The 16,781-nt window shown below is 37.7% G+C and overlaps 1 long non-coding RNA gene across 1 annotated transcript in view; it reads right to left on the reverse strand.

Annotated features, from left to right (window-relative positions):
• Positions 1–16,781, reverse strand: part of LOC141377110 (uncharacterized) — a 149,795-nt gene that overhangs the window by 46,540 nt on the left and 86,474 nt on the right. The window contains exon 4 of the long non-coding RNA XR_012389117.1: positions 655–870. This is a non-coding gene — a long non-coding RNA (uncharacterized lncRNA). The remainder of the gene's footprint in view (positions 1–654; positions 871–16,781) is intronic.

Below are 16,781 nucleotides of genomic sequence, written 5' to 3' on the forward strand. Positions count from 1 at the left end.
AATAAAAATAATATAATGATGATAATAATAATAATAATAATATGATGATGATGATGATAATGATGATAATATAATGATAATAGTATTAATAATAATAATAATAATAATAATAATAATAATAATAATAATAATAATGAAAATATGAGATTGATGAATATATTCTTTTTTAAACATTTTTTATGCGATCAATAAGTAAAAAAAGAACAAGCAAGTAAAACATTACATTATCATTGTTATTACTATTATCTAGGTCTTCTTCTGATTCCCATGGCTTTCGTATTATTTCACGAATGGGATTTCAGTGCTGCAATATTCCATCTGGTTGGCCCGAAGTAGAAAGTTTCAGATGTGGCTCTCATTGCAGCCTGCCCAAAGCTACTATCCTAGCTCCCTCTGGTGGCAATTACAAATTAGCGAGTGAGAATCTTTTCCTGTCATTGCCCAGTGATCTTTCTGTGTTCATTATGAGGCTGAATATTGCTAACCACTCATTCTTAGTCCTATGCATGACTTAAAATACAAATAAAAGTTATTATGTGAATTAGGAGCAAACTTTATACTGTTTTTTTTTATCTGATTATATCTACATTCAAATAAATGAATGGACATGGCATCTTAGAGTCTGTTTAGTGTGTAGACTGAGTTGAAACTCACACAGCAGGTGAAGCTCAGCCCGGACGAGGTCTCTATCCCTGGAGGCCGGGTCACGGTGAAGCTCCACACCTACTGCATCATTCAGATACTTTCCAGATCCAAATGCCTTCTGACGAGCACACACACACGGCTTCGGCAGGATCACAGGAGGGAAACACGTGTTGGCATCAGCCTGGAGCCCTCAGGAAGACTCTGACAACCTTTTAACCTGGCTCCCTGTGAAATAAACAGACACACGAAGATGCTCACGCCGAGTCGGAACACTGTGGATAATTCATGACAATCTCCATTCAAATACAGTGGGGGAGATAAGTATTGAACACCTCACCATTTTTCTCAGAAAACATATTTCTAAAGGTGCTGTTGACCTGCAATTGTCACAGAATATTGGTAACATATGGATCCATATATAAAAGGAAAACTAAATTAATTAGTATACAGACTAAGTTATGTGTAATAAAATGAAATGACACAGGGAAACAGTATTGAACACATGAAGAAAGGCAGGTGTAGAAAGGCAGTGAAAGCCCAGACAGCAGCTGAAATCTTTCAGTAGTTCTTTGGCAACCCTCTGCCCCTTCGTCAGTGTAAATTAATATCAGCTGCTTCAGTCTAACATCTACATTACCAGAGTGATGAAGATGAAACCAGGGTGGACATTTCAGCAAGAAATTGATTCAAAACACAGCCAGGAATAATAATAATAATAATAATAATAATAATAATAATAATAATAATAATAATAATAGTACCTATTACTCATAGGCGCCTTTCAAAGCACTCAATGACACCTTACAGCAGGAGTGTCCAAACTCTGTCCTGGAGGGCCAGTGTCCTGCAGAGTTTAGCTCCAACTTTCTTTAGCACACCTCCCTGAAAGTTAAAGAACACCTAGAAAGAGCTTGATTAGCTGGTTCAGGTGTGTTTAATTGGGGTTAGAGCTAAAATATGCAGGACACCGGCCCTCCAGGACCAAGTTTGGACACCCCTGCCTTACAGCATATCACAAGCACATCATAAAAATACAAGCAGTAAAAATAACAATCGACATGATATTAAAAAAGCTAAATATTAAAAGCTATCCTAAACAAAAAAGTTTTTATCTGAGATTTAAAATTGGAAAAAGAGTCCAGCAGGCGAATGTGCAAAGGCAGGGAGTTCCATAACTTTAGTGCTGTACAACTAAATGCCCTGCCACCAAATTACTTCATCTTAAAGAGCCCCTATTTTGAATTAAAAAAGTTCATATTTTGGTTTTGAGGGTCTAAAACAACAGGCTGATATGCGTGCAAGGTATAAAAACACTTTCATTGCCTTATATGCATTTATTTCTACCTAATTATTCCATCGACTACCATATGATTCGTTCAGTGATTTATTTGTTCCCAAACCCCTCCTTAGCACGAGCTAATCTGCACTGATTGGAGCAATGACCCAGTCTATGGAGATTGGCAGACTGCGTTCAGCACGAGACAGCAAGGTTATAATAGTTATGGATTTTTCATTAGTTTTAGTTTCTATTTCGTTTTGACTGTTTGTTTTCAAATTTAGTTAGTTTTATTTAGTTTTAGAGGCAGATTTACTAGTTTTTATTAGTTTCTATATTTTAAAATGTCTTCGTTTTAGTTTAGCTTTTATTAGTTTCAGTAGTAGTTTCAGTTTTTTTCTAAATGAGGATATTTGTTAGGCGCAAGATTCAAAATCAAAAGGATAAATATTGTATAATAAAAACTCAGTCATACATTTTTTGAAACATGTATTTAGAGAACACATGAACACTATCATCTACCACAACAATCTACCCATCCTCAAATTCAAATACAGCCGCCCACAAGATAGCAGCCCTATGTACAATATGTGTGAAGACTGCTTCTGAGGTTAGACACACAGTAGTGATGGGAAGGGCCGGATTAACCAATGGGCATTGTGAGCACAGGCCCAGGGCCCCGTCCGCACTTAGATTTTGCCTACTCTTCATCACGAGGAAGACATATAGGAATCAATAATAAGTGTGTGCATTATGGAGGACTCAGATTCCTAGAACTGCATTGGAGCGGTGTTATCCAAATCATGTGCATGATAAATTTGTAGAAGTTATACATTAAAAATACCCTTAAATATAAATTTTAGTACTGCTTCAGTGAACTTGAACAAGTACATTAAAATCCATTAATTTCCTCTAGTTGTATTTTTTTAAAGTGTGCTTTAACTGCTTTAAAAATAAGTAAAATCTTTGTAGACTAGAAATATATGTACTATATATCATTTATTTAAAAATGTGGGTAATACATTATAAATTAATTATATTTAACAAATATTATATTAATCACATTACATTACATTACACTTTGTTGAGAAAGTGAAGAGCGAAGCCTTGGTGTTACTAATATGAGAACCAAACAAGAGCATGCCATCCGGGATAACCCTTAAGACTTTTCACGTGGGAAATTGACTGGGGAGTTATCATTAAACAGGGTAAAGGATTGAGCTTTGGATAAAACAGACTGAGGAAACTCTCAAATGCTTTCAAAGAAAGGAAATCAAGCTGTAGAATGGCCCACCCAATCACCTGACTTGAATCCAATAGAGAATACAAATTAAAGACCAGATTTGACAGACTAGACCCACAGAAGCATCAAGATTTTGACGCTCTGTTGAAGTCTTAAGAAAAAAATCACCCCCGAACAAAACATGTGACCTTATTAGCCCTATGAGTGGCGTCTTTAAACTGCCATCACTGAAAAGCCTTTTATATGAAGTATTGAATACATTTCAATAGTTTAGTACTTTCTCCTTATGTCATTCCAGTGTTATTACGCCCAGCAAAATGTTCTGATTTTTGTATATAGTGCATGTGAAAATGCTTATACGGGAGATTCATCATGTGAAGTGGTTCAGGTGGCCTGATGTGTTCGGTGTCAATCACTTTGATTGGCAGCCATATGTCAGAATTGGAAAATGTCACATGGAAAAGGGAGACAGAGCAAGGCTTTCCAGCCTAGCGCAAAGGCATGGCCTATTTTAATATTTCATCTAGCCAGAGAGAATCTTTCGCTCCATAGTTTAAATTCTAATCTTGTTATGGCAGAGGTGCATGTAGTCATGTGGGCTCCAGCACCAAGCCGCTCTAATTCCCTCTGTTTCTCTCCCCAGCTAAACAAATTATTATAAATTCCATTATTTTTCCATTATGCATATATGTTTTGGTGGCAGGGCCATTCTGCAGAGCTCTCCCCATTAAGTGGTCTGGCTTTTCCTCATCAAAGGCCAATACTTCTGGCCCTAAACACAGCTGAGTCCTGTAGGACCCGCGGAATAGGTCATCATTAGTATATCATTCAAATGCCGTCCGTCCGCTAATGCCGAGTTATATCTAATAATAGCATCTCTGGTGGCTCTGCTTGTAACCACGGCTGCCTTTTGTTCAAGGTTTTCATCTCTCGTAATAGATAATATTCACAATATATAAGCCTGTGGAGATTTTTTGGGGGGGTTTCAGAGCACGAGAGACATATGGGGAAATATCTATCGGCTGATCGATGCAGCACACTTTAGCCTTGGACGGCGAGTTATTTTTGGCAGGGGGAGCTTCTGTTTTCGTACGTTTAATAGGCAGCGTATTTAAATGTCATCATGATTTCATTTTTACTACCTCGTCCGAACTTCCTCTTCCATAAATCCCGGGGTCAGTCCATAATGGAGATGAGTTCATAACTCTCTGTGCGTGTCGCAGTGTTTGCGCTCGCTTCCTTTGAATGATGCGTCTTAGATAAAACCGTGGCATGAGAAGGAAGGCGTATTTTTTAGTCTTAGGGAGAGATGGTGTGGAGTTAAAAACATGCCAAAATCATGCAATGACATCGATCACGTAACTCAATTCGGTGAAAAGAAGAGAAACTCCATCATAAATCTACACTGGAATTGCTTCTCTTCAAGAAGTGATGTCTGGGAAAAAGCCAGTGGCTTTTCATTTGACCGGCCGAGCGACACGCAATCATGCTAAACAGCTAATCACTCACAGTCTTTTTTTTATAAACCACAACAATGTCTTCTGTAAGCCGACAAACAAATTACCAGCAAGTGAGTGAGGCGACACAATAAATCCATGTGTTTCTTTTTGTGAGTGTGTGAAGCTCTTTGTGTGCGAGGGAAATGGGGTGTAAGGCGCACACAACACATAGCAATTATCTCACAGTGTCCCTGAAGCGGTGTAGCATTACCCTAGACTCCTGAGTTATGCTGTTTAGCTCACTGCTGGGCTCGCCTTTGTTTTAATAGACAAACACAAAGTTTAATTCCTTCTGGGTCAGGCGAGAGAACTCAATGAATGGGCCAGACCTTTAAACACACACAAAAACGAGGGACTCATTTAGCGTTAATTACTCTTTGTCATTTGCTGTCTATCCGGCAGCGGCGCAGTAAAATGTCAGAGCTGAAATTAGCCTCGAAGCCCGGGCAATTTTCACTGCTAAATTGCAGAATGAGCATCGCTCCGTAATAGGTAGCAATCTGCGGTAATATGATGAGATCGTTTGGAAAAAGTCAGGGGGACTGATCAAAAGCAGGCATTATCCGCACTGATGTGGTGACCCGGGGAACATGTGGACACAGCTGTAGCGTCATGTGATGCGAGCGGGAGCAGGTGCCAGTTGGTCAAAGCGCGAAGGCGGCGAGCGACCAAACAATTACTGTTATTCATAACAGCCGCTACGTGCACAGGAGCAGATCTGTGCGACAGCATTGCGATAGATGTTCCCAAAAGTGTAAAAACGCTCTCCTCGTCTGTCAGTCTGAATCCACAGCTCATTATTAGTCACTAAATGACAGAAAAAGTTTCCAATCAATCCCACATGGAAGCTTTGGAGTGCAAAACTCCACAGGATTTCAGCTCTTGACATCCATCAAGTTAGTTTATGATGTACTTTGGTTAGTTTGATGCTTTGGGGAACTCATTCTACAATGTTTAGATCAATTTCACAAAATGCAGCACAGCATTGGTTAGACAAGAACGAGTGGGAAAGAATATAAGGCCCTGTTTACACTAATACGTTCTAGTTTTAAAACACATACATTTCGCTACTGTTACGCCTTCTGTCCACGCTTCCCCGGAGCTTTCTAACCATGAATTTGAAGCTTTTTGAAAATGCTCTAGGAGATCGTTTCTGTTTTAAAACGCTGCTGGTTCGGGTCAGTGTGGATGAAGGAAAACGGAGACATCTGAAAACTTGCGCCTTTTTCTCAATATTAAGTACACAAAGTTCAGTCGTGCACCCTTTCCTTAAGTTTTAAGATTTCGCAAGTTTGATATTGAAAACAAACTCCCGAGGACACGTCGGTTAAATCTTCAAAGCGAACAGTGTACTTTATAACATTATTCACATCACCCTAGCTATGTTGCTTCACTATCTTAACAATAAAATGAAAATATGATATAAGGAGCTGCCTGTTTTCATGTTGGTATTTACAACTTAACAGACACCATGTTGAGGCATCGTGTAGCAACATATTTATTTGACTGCCATCTTCATAACAAAACGGAGCGTATTACATTACTGCCTTTTTCATTTTCATTGAAAAATAAAAAAATAAACCCAGTTTGCTGAATATCCAACACAAGCTCACGGCAATTCGTAACTTTTTTTATTTAGTGGCTAATTTGTATGAATTCGCACAATATAATTCGTACACTTTAGTACAATTTGCTCATCTCTTAATGACGGTTGGGTTTAGGGGTGGGGTTAGGTGCCACGCCTCGTAGGAATTAGCCACTTAACTGGCAAAACTTAAAATACGTACGTTTTCTTGTTAGATCAGGCTGGAATATCAGTTTTAGTAATCAATAATGACCATTATAAAAGTATAACGTGCAATACGTTTTTACAATATGAGCAGTGGTGTGAAGTAACAAATCTTATCAACAATGTTGAAATGAGTCAGAGTGCATAGTGCATGTGTGAACATACCTGCCAACACTCCTGTTTTCTCCCGTTTTGTCTCCCGGAAAACTACAATAATTTCAACCACCATGTCTTTTCTAATCCTTCCTTTAACAAACTGCCGACGAATCACTTATTTAAAATCATATAAATTACCGAGGCACTCAAAAAAATTTTGCAAAAATAAACCTCAACCACTGACTGGTCACAGTTTCATGTTTAGGTAGAGAAAAGAACACTAACTTTCTCCTCACACTTCCAATAATAATCAGCTGAGCATAGCGTCTTTACGACTTGATTCAACTGGCATCTGCTAGTGTTTGTCCTCCTCTTTTTCTTTGCTACTGTTTGTGTGCAAGGCTGTGGTTTCAATTTTCCCGGGTTTGCATGCACAACAATTGGGCGGGGCTTATGTTTCATAACAACTTCACACCCAATCGGCTAAAGACTCATTATCAAGAGATTCATTTGAAGCACTGTGAGTCAACTCTTTGAAAAATTAATCAATAGTTGTAAACACTGTGCACTTTCAGATTCAAGCCTTAGCTGGATATTTCACTTCACTTAGAGTTCTGTTACACACTACAATGAAGGTCATTTTCAAAAACCCATGATAGGGGCTCTTTAAATAGTCACTAAATGCACTACAGAATGTTACGTTTACACATCCCTGCACAAACTGCATGTAAATGCATCAGCTTTTCACAGAGCTCAATACTTACTCCTCTTGAGTACTTTGAATAGGGCTACTTTTTACTCATACTTTGAGTATTATTTACAACAAATACTTTTACTCTACTCTACTCTACTTGTTGGACAATTAATGGTACTTTTACATAAGCATAATTTTTCAGCACTCGTTCCACCACTGAATATAGGAAATAAAGGCAAGCAATTAGTCAATTGTGCAGAATCAATGTACATGGTTACATTAATATATTAACTTATCCTTGAGCTCAGCCAACACATGTTACCCGAGAAGAAGTGTTAGATTCAAAAGACTGAAGAGTTGTTAGATAGAGACAAGATGAATTAAATATCACGTTTAATAATTATAGTAAGATGAAATTCAGCGGAAGATCCTTGATGAACTGTCCGACATGTGCTGCTCTCATCTGGGGAGGTGTGCTCAAAGCACCCGCTGACTGACTGGAGCTCAGACGAGCGCATACCCTGCAGATGTGCGTTTTCATTGGTGTATTGTGGATGGAGTTATTTTTCAGAAATGCTAGGTGAAACGCCAGTGTGGACGTGGATCGTTTACGTTCTAAAACGCCGCTTTAAAACTAAAACGTATTACTGTAAACAAGACCTTAGTATCTGCTATTGGTGTGATGTAAGGGTATGGTGTGTTTGCTTTCGCACAGGGCTTTCTTTGTCTCAGATGTGTGGCCGAGTGAAGCCTCTACATTTTCTTCTAACCCACTTTCTCTTCGAGTAATTGTTATTAAAAGAATAGAAATGGGGTCAGAACTGGAAGCAGTTCTTGCTTCTCGCCCTGCGTGTAATTAACATTTCACAGCACATATCTCATTACAGAAGACAAGGCCACTTTTACCGAAAAGAGTGTGATGCATTAAGATTTCACCAGGCTATAATCTGACTTGCTATCATTAAAGAATAATGTAAACCTTCAAGTGATTTAATTGGATGTCTATAGAGACATAATAGAGGAGTTAAAGTCTTTGTTTAGTATTCACTTGAACTGTCTGCTTCACTCTCTGTCTCATCCCTTTTCAAAGGCTGCAGCTAGAACTGCGCAGCATGTCAGTAGATATGTTTGCATTTATTTACAAATATTTTGTGCTCATTCATTCATTTTCCTTTTCCGGAACAAACAGTCAACTTATCCAGCATATGATTTACACAGTGGATGCCCTTCCAGCTGCAACCCAGTAGTGGGAAACACCCATACACTCTAACATGCACACATACACTACGGCCAATTTAGTTTATTTAATTCACCTATAGCGCATGTCTTTGGACTGTGGTGGAAACCAGAGCACCCAGAGGGAACCCACGCTAAGAACATGCAAACTCCACACGGAAATGTCAACTGATCTAGCCAGGACTCTAACCAGTGACATTGATAAAATGATGACAATTTGTAGTCACAATATACTGAAGTACTTATGAAAACTTATGAAAATATGATACATAGTGATTCTTAATGTCTGCCATAAAATGGAAGAAAATAACACAGCTTTTACTAACCCTCCTGTTGTTTTTGGGTCAAATCTGACCGATTTACAACTTAAAACAGTCTTAAATGTTGTGTTTTACATCTGATTGCCTTAAGGCCCTATGATATCCTCCACACTATGCACTTGAGCATGTAAAAGTGATGAGCACCTCTTTCATTGAATTCTGAGTGTTTTAATCAACCTTGTTACACCCGTGGTGTTTCCGGTCAGAAGTGACCCCCGTAAAAAATGAATGGGTATCCAAACTATATTCAACCATCAAACATACGCACTACCCCAATGCACTTACTCACACATTTCAGACTGAGCAGTGTCTTTTGTGGGTACACATCTCATTCCTGTGCTTGCTGATCCTTCCACATGATTACCTTCATGACATTCCTTTTGTAATATATTTTCGGTGCCTATTTGTATTTTCATTGCAGCTATTTCATGTCTAACTCTATAAATTCAAGTTAAACAGTAGTTTGAAACGTTGTTCACAGCTTAAGAATGCTTTTTGTGCAATGTAAGAGCAGTTAAAAGGAGCCAGAGGTGAACAGAAAAGGAAGGCTAAAACAATTTTAAAATATTTTTTAATTATGTTACATGCAAAACACTCAACCTACACACACACAAACAAAGCATTTAATAAATATTTGGTGGGAAATTTATAGATCCACACACACACACACACATCCACACAAACACTTAAGAATTAACACAATTTGCAATAGAAAGCTGATTGATTGGAAAGTGACTTGAACTTTGATAAGTGTTCCATTTTTAAGAATTTGAAGTAAGTAAAGTGAAGTTTATTTTATTTAATTTTTTTATTTTTTTTATTTATTTATATATAAAGCACATTTAACACATTTAAGTAAACACACTGCTATGGTTGACTGACTGACTGACTGAGTGACTTGGTGGCTGGCTGTTTGGCTGGCCAACACAATCTCACGGCAATTTGTAACTTTTTGATTTAATGGCTAATTCGTATAAATTTGTACGATCTAATTAGTACAATTTAGTACGATTTGCTCATCACCCAATGACGGTTGAGGTTAGGGCTGGGGTTGGGTGCCACACCTCCTTTTTAAAATCGTACGACTGAATTAGCCACTAAACTGACAAAACGTAAAATACTTACATTTCCTCGTGAGACCAGACTGGGCTGGTTGGCTGGTTGACTGAGTGAATGACTGAATGACTGACTAATTGACTGATTGATTGATTTATTAATTGATTATAAAATTTGCAGTGCTAAGATGCTGCTGTGTTGTACTCTGAAAACAATAAGGAATGATTTTTGGTTAACAATGTATCAAAACACTGTTCATTAAAAGAAAAAGCATGCTACCTGACAAAAACATTGTTACCAACATACATATGTTGTGAATGTATCCATATATCCACTATATACATATGGAGAACGCCAAAAAAATGTCCCAGGAGGTATGTTTTTTAATTTTTTTTTATTTTTATTTCTGTTTTTGCAAAATCACCAGAGGCCGATGTGTACACTTTTTGAGATCTGAAATTTCTCTCGCGAGTGTCATTCGAGCTTGCTCTTCTCAAGTAAATCCACTAGAGGCTGCTGTTGACTGACTGACTGACCAACGGACCAAAGCCCTCACCCACCTCCTACTTTAAACCCAAACATTTTATAAAGCACCGATTGACCAGTGCCCACCCACATCCCTAAACCCAAATGCAATCCAGAAAAAGAAAAGCCCCATGATTTTTTTCATGTTTTCAGATTCTACCAGATCCCAACCCTGCTATTTACTTGCTTATTTTATTTATTGTTTTGTTTTTGTCTTACCTGCTTTTTGGAACCATTCTTCTCTGCACTCGAACCCAACTGTCACGGTCAACTCCGCTCCACTTCTCAAGTACACCAACGTATGCAGTGAGCCACTGGACAAACTGGTAACAGCATAAAAGCCATCCATACGAAGGTAGGGGGTCAGCTGCTAGCGCCCAATGGAACGGTGTCATACCGGCCCGTAGCGTTTGTTTTAATTTTTTTCAATTCAATTCACCTTTATTTGTGTAGCACTTTTACAATGTAGATTGTGTCAAAGCAGCTTCACATAAAATATCATAGTAAATTGGAACAGTGTAGTTCAGTTTTCAGAGTTTAAGTTCAGTTCAGTTTAGCTCAATTAAGTGTGGTTTAATAATCACTACTGAGAGTCCAAACACTAAAGAGCAAATCCATCAATGCATAACACTACCAATCCCAAACCATGCAAGCTAGTGGTGACAGTGGCGAGGGGGAAAAAAAAAATTGGCGAAAGTGAAGATAAAAAAAAACCTAGAGAGAAACCAGGCTCGGTTGGTCACGACTATTTCAATTTCTCCGCTGGCCAAACGTCTTGTGCAGAGCTGCAGTCTCAGTGGCGGAGGCTGGAAGCTGGACCTCACCGAAAACTTGTCTGTCCCTGGAACGTCACAGGAATCAGTCTAATGCTCTTCACTCCTCCATGACCTCCAAAGCAGCAGCTCAGGCGTGGTCCAGGATATGGAAACCTTGGGAGCATTTTTGTCTCATCGCATCTCGTCGCTCGTCTCATCATTTTAAAGACGAAATGCAGCCATAAGTACTACAGGCTACATATTTTTCGATCTCCAGAAATGTATATAAGGGTACATTTTCAGAATGTTGGTATTAATGTATTTACACTGGGCTTTTAAGCTGGCTTTTTAATCAAGACTATCAGTATTATTTACACTGTATACTTAAATATAACTCAATGTGAAGCATCTTTTGCAGTGATACTGACGCAACCACAGTATAAAAGCACTCCAGCCACGATAGCATATTTTGCTCAAAGTACCCCTCTCCTCATCACAGCCATCAAACGGTTGGAATCATGAAGGGAACTATAGGCTTGTTTTGAAAGTCGCTTACGAGCGAGAGAATGCGAATAGAACCAAAACCGTGACGCTTATAAAGCGAGAGACACTCATATGCATCCAATTTCCTCCGAACACATAACAATCTCTCATGCGGGGTTAAACGAATACAGCACTGATCCTTTGCCACAATAAAAGCAAGTCGAGGCTGCTGGAGATTTCCACGTCCATTAAGAGAAATGCGGCATGAATGGCTCTACACTGTAAAAGATGCTGGGTTCCACACAATCGATTTGTGTTGGAACAACATGAAGGAGTTAAGTTCATAATCGTTTTTACAAACTTAAGTGCGTTGAACATCAATTAAGTTGTCTCCCCTAAAAAACTGAAGAATTGTGTTGTTTCAGCTCATAAGTAGTTTGAACAAACAGCAAATGTCATTTTTTTGAGTGCAAGCAAACCGCGCTGGGATCATTTCCACGGCAGGCTGGCAAGAGGGAAATGTGTTGATGGTGGCAGACAGTGAGAGAAGAGACGCGGAGATATGTGTCAAATTAGTCATGCCGTTCAGGGGCTTGCGTGGCTTTATCTCCGGACAGCCTCATTCCCACCCCCCACCCAATGCCCTGGGACACACAGGGTGAGAGTGCCGTGAATACCTTACATACACACACATACACACACAAGCTTTTACAGCTGGAATTATGTGTGAGACGTTATAATATCGAGCAGAGCATATAAATGCTTACCGCCTACAGCAGCTGCGTGTTTTGTTAATATTCAGTAGAGCTGCATGATATTGAAAGAATCTGATCTAGTGATATTTAATTTTTCTGCAAAACATATTGCGATATGAATACAGTTTCACACGATAGTGTGAATCAAAATAGGCTCATTCTGAAATGTAGCCCTATACACGTTTCTGGAGATCGCGAATTATGTAACCAGAGGTAGGTATGGCTGCATTTCGTCTTTAAAACGAAAGCTACAGGACGGTATGGCGCCGTTCCTTTTTGCTCTTACCAGCTGACTGCTTATAATCGTGTGGACGGCTTTCCAGCTGTTACCAGTTTGTCCAGTTTGCTCGCTATGCAGGCTTGAGATGCAGAAAGGAGCTACGGGATTCCGACCACATCGATGGGGTTCAAGTCCGAAGAACAGTTCCAGAAAGTGATAAGACAAAAACAGAAGCCAAAAAAATTAATAAATGAGTAAATATGGTAAAATCTGAAAACATGGTAAAAATCAGATGAGGGCTTTTCTTTTTCTCTGGATTGCTTGGGTTTAGAGAAGTGGGTGGGTGGGTCAATCGGTGCTTTTGACAACATTATCGGTTGGGTTTAGGGAAGGAGGAGGGTGGGTCAGTCGATTGGTTAGTCAGTCAGTCAGTCAAACAGTCAGTCGACAGAGACCTCTGGTGGATTTATGTGAGAATGGCATCATATCGCACGGTAGCGTTCGTTTTAAAGATGAAATATGTACCTCTGGCTAAATAATTTGCAATCTTTAGAAATGTATATAGGGCTACATTTTCAGAATTAGCCTATGTTGATGATTTCTTCTTCATTTTGTAATATTAAACCATGTCTAGTATTAGTTCAAACACTGGTGTTACACTCTAAAAATGTTCTTGGTGCCTTTCATTATTTAGTTTAATTAAATTAACATTTCTAGTGACCTCAACTTACACCAATAAAACAAACTAAAAATAAGTTAAACTTTGTATAACCAAAAAAAAAAAAAACTTTCATTTTTTAGTGTATGAAGGGAATTTAGAGTAAAAGTATGAACCATGACAGTGCACAAAACTATAAAACACATCAGTAGCGGATTTAGGCATGGGCAATATGGGCGATCACTCAGGGCAGCATCTTGCTGGGGGGCGGCACGAGAGACGGTTTAAAAAAGAAAAAAACAAGCCCCAGTATACGCTTTGAGATACCATTAACTTTATGCAAGTGTATTATTTTAGAGTGGTAATCCCAGAATAAATACGTTAGGGGCCATTCACATTTGCCGTCTTTTGCACGCGAAAGTTTGCTGACACATGCACCCAGAAAACCATTCCCGTGCGCCTCATGCGCTCCTCTGTTCCTGGTGTGTTTACATGCATGTCAATAAAATACACAACACTTATGCGCTGTGAGTGACTTTTATGCAGAGGTGTCAGCACAGAAGTCGACAAAACCAAAGTTATAATATGATGATAAACTTATCTTGATTAAGCATGGCTATGAAGCCGAAAGCAGGGATGATGAATAAGTCAGGTTAAATATTTCTTAAGTGATCTTAGCATATCACTGTTTACATTGTTTGGCATGCAGTTACATTTAGGATTGTTTTCTGGTATTTATTTAAATAAATATTTGTATAATAATAATAATAATAATAATAATAATAGTACTAATAATAATAACAACAACAACAATAATAATAATAGTGGTAATAATAATAGTGGTAATAATAAGAATAATAATATTAATAATAATAATAGTATTTATTTGTAAAAAAGTATATTTTAAAAAGTTTCATATAGCCCATTAAAGTATCGCAGGGGTGTTGCTATAATAGCCATGCCCCCACTACCCGAAAACATATATACAGTTAAAGCTTTAAAATTTGTTTTCTTTTTTAAATATTTGCCAAATGATATTTAACAGAACAAGTAAATGTTCACAGTATGTGTGCTAAACTTTTTCATCTGGAGAAAGTCTCATTTGCTTTATTTCGGCTAGAAAAAAAGCAGTTTAAGTCTACAGAACAAACCATTGTTATACAATAAATTGCCTAATTAACCTAATCTGCCTTAACCTTATTAACCGAGTTAAGCCTTTAAAAGTCACTTTAAGCGGTATAGAAGTGTCTTGAAAAAAAATCTGGTAAAATGCTATTTACTGTCATCATGGCAAAGATAAAAGAAATCAGTTATAAGAGATGAGTTATTAAACTATTATGTTTAGAAAAGTGTTAAAAAGCTCTCCGTTAAACAGAAATTGGGGGGGGGGGGGATAAACAGGGTGCTAATCGGCTTGTTAAGTGTAAAGTCACGCAAAGCGGCTTCCGGGTCCAAGCGTTCTATTCAACTGAATGGGGAGACTCATAAAATGGTAATAATAATCGTTTACAAAGCGATTTAATACTTTCGAAAATCACGATCGCAATATATATGTCCATGCCTAATATCCAATGGCCAGAAAGTGATTAATTTTTTTATAAATTGTAAAAATTTTGGCATTTGTTATGCAACAAGCCCAGAGATTGTTGTGTACACTATGACTTTATGTTAAATTAACTTTGATGGTAATGTGTGATATGAATAAAAAGAAATCATGAACAAATGATTTCTCAACTCAAATGAATGGCGGCTTGGACCCGGAAACAGTATTACAAACGACATCACTTAACAAGTGGATAATTCAGGGGCTAATATTTCAATACTTCAACTATATATATATATATATATATATATATATATATATATATATATATATATATATATATATATATATATATATATATATATACAAATATGGGGTGGTTTGCCCAGAGTGCCATTTAAACTAGAACTGAACTGAAAAACTGAAACACATGCTAACTGTTACTACAACAATAAACTCATTGCACAGACCAATTATAGTTTGCATTGTTGTTATTATTATGATAATTCGATCATTTTTTTATCATTTGGATAGTTTTACTGATAAAGTTGAAGTCAGAATTATTTGCCTTCTTAAATTTTTATTAGCCGGTATATTTTTCCCCAATTTCCGTTTAACGGTAAGAAGATTTTCTCAACACATTTCTAAACCATTTCTTTACCATTATAATACTTGACTAGATATTTTTTAAGATAAATAGTACTCAGCTTAAAGTGCAATTTAAAGGCTTAACCAGGTTAATTAGGCTAATTAAGTTTGAGTAATTAGGCAAGTCAATGCATTGAGATGGTTTGTTCTGTAGACAATCGAGAAGCGGGCTGGTTAAGGCGGTTAATAATATTGACCGTAATGTTTTTTTAAATTATTTTTTTATTCTAGCCAAAAAAAAAAAAAGACTTTATCCAGAAGAAAACATATTACAGGGAATACTTTGAAAAACTCCTTGCTCAGTTAAACATAATTTGGAAAATATTAAAAATAAATAAATAAAAAAAAAAATCACAGAATGCTAATAACCATAAGATATCACCCATGATCCCCACAAAAAACATTAAAACCTTGCTCAGTCTGTTGGCAAAACAGTGGCTGTTTCTGTTTTGTTTAACTCTAGGCAACAGAAACAAGACCTTCAGGAGTCATGCCAGAATACCCACTAACTACATCCGAAAGAGGCTTGGTAAATTAAAGGGAGTATTAGCAAGAAATAAGCTCTGCTGTCTGGAAGATCTGAAAGCTGTCCTTTAGGGAGAAATTAGCGCAATGGCACTCACACGTCGGAGCCCGTCGTCTGTTTTATTTTGCTCCCTAACGAGCCGGCGTGGCCATACGTGATTGAGATTTTTCATTATTGCCGCACACAGATGGCCATTAGTTAGACGCTATACCTCAGCCAGACACGGGCTGTCTTTGTCCTACTGAGAAATCCTGCAACATGCCGTCTACAGGGGCTCTCAAACATTCAGCCTGCCGCAACGACGGGCACAAAACATGAGGTGCGGCTCAAAAAAAATAAACTAAAAATGGATCGCATCCCAATTAAGAAACTTTTCTGCTTAAAGAAGACACTTACTTTTTTCTTTGTTTGTTTGGAAGCAGCATGAGTTATGTCAAGTGTCCAAAAAAAAACAGAACGATGGCAAATTGGAGGAAAGTTTGAATTGGAAGAAACTGCTGTACCCTGTCAAGCTACTCAAGTAGTTCAGTAAATACACTCCTTTTAAAAGCTATGCCCTACAAGCTTTATCAGATTTGCCAATGACATTGTTTTCAGCACAAAAAGCAACAGGTACACTGTAAAAAATGTTATACACAATTTATGTTATCCCAAAACAAATTTATTAAGCACATTTTTACAAATTGAAGTCGATTGAACATAAAACATTTAAGTTGTCCCAAAAATACTCAAGAACTGTGTCTATTAAGCTTATTTTAAATAAGTAGTTTGAACCAGCCGCAGAAATCTTTTTGAGTGTACACTAACAAAACAT

The sequence above is a fragment of the Danio rerio genome, chromosome 13 (genome assembly GCF_049306965.1).
Source record: "Danio rerio strain Tuebingen ecotype United States chromosome 13, GRCz12tu, whole genome shotgun sequence".
NCBI lineage: Eukaryota > Metazoa > Chordata > Actinopteri > Cypriniformes > Danionidae > Danio > Danio rerio.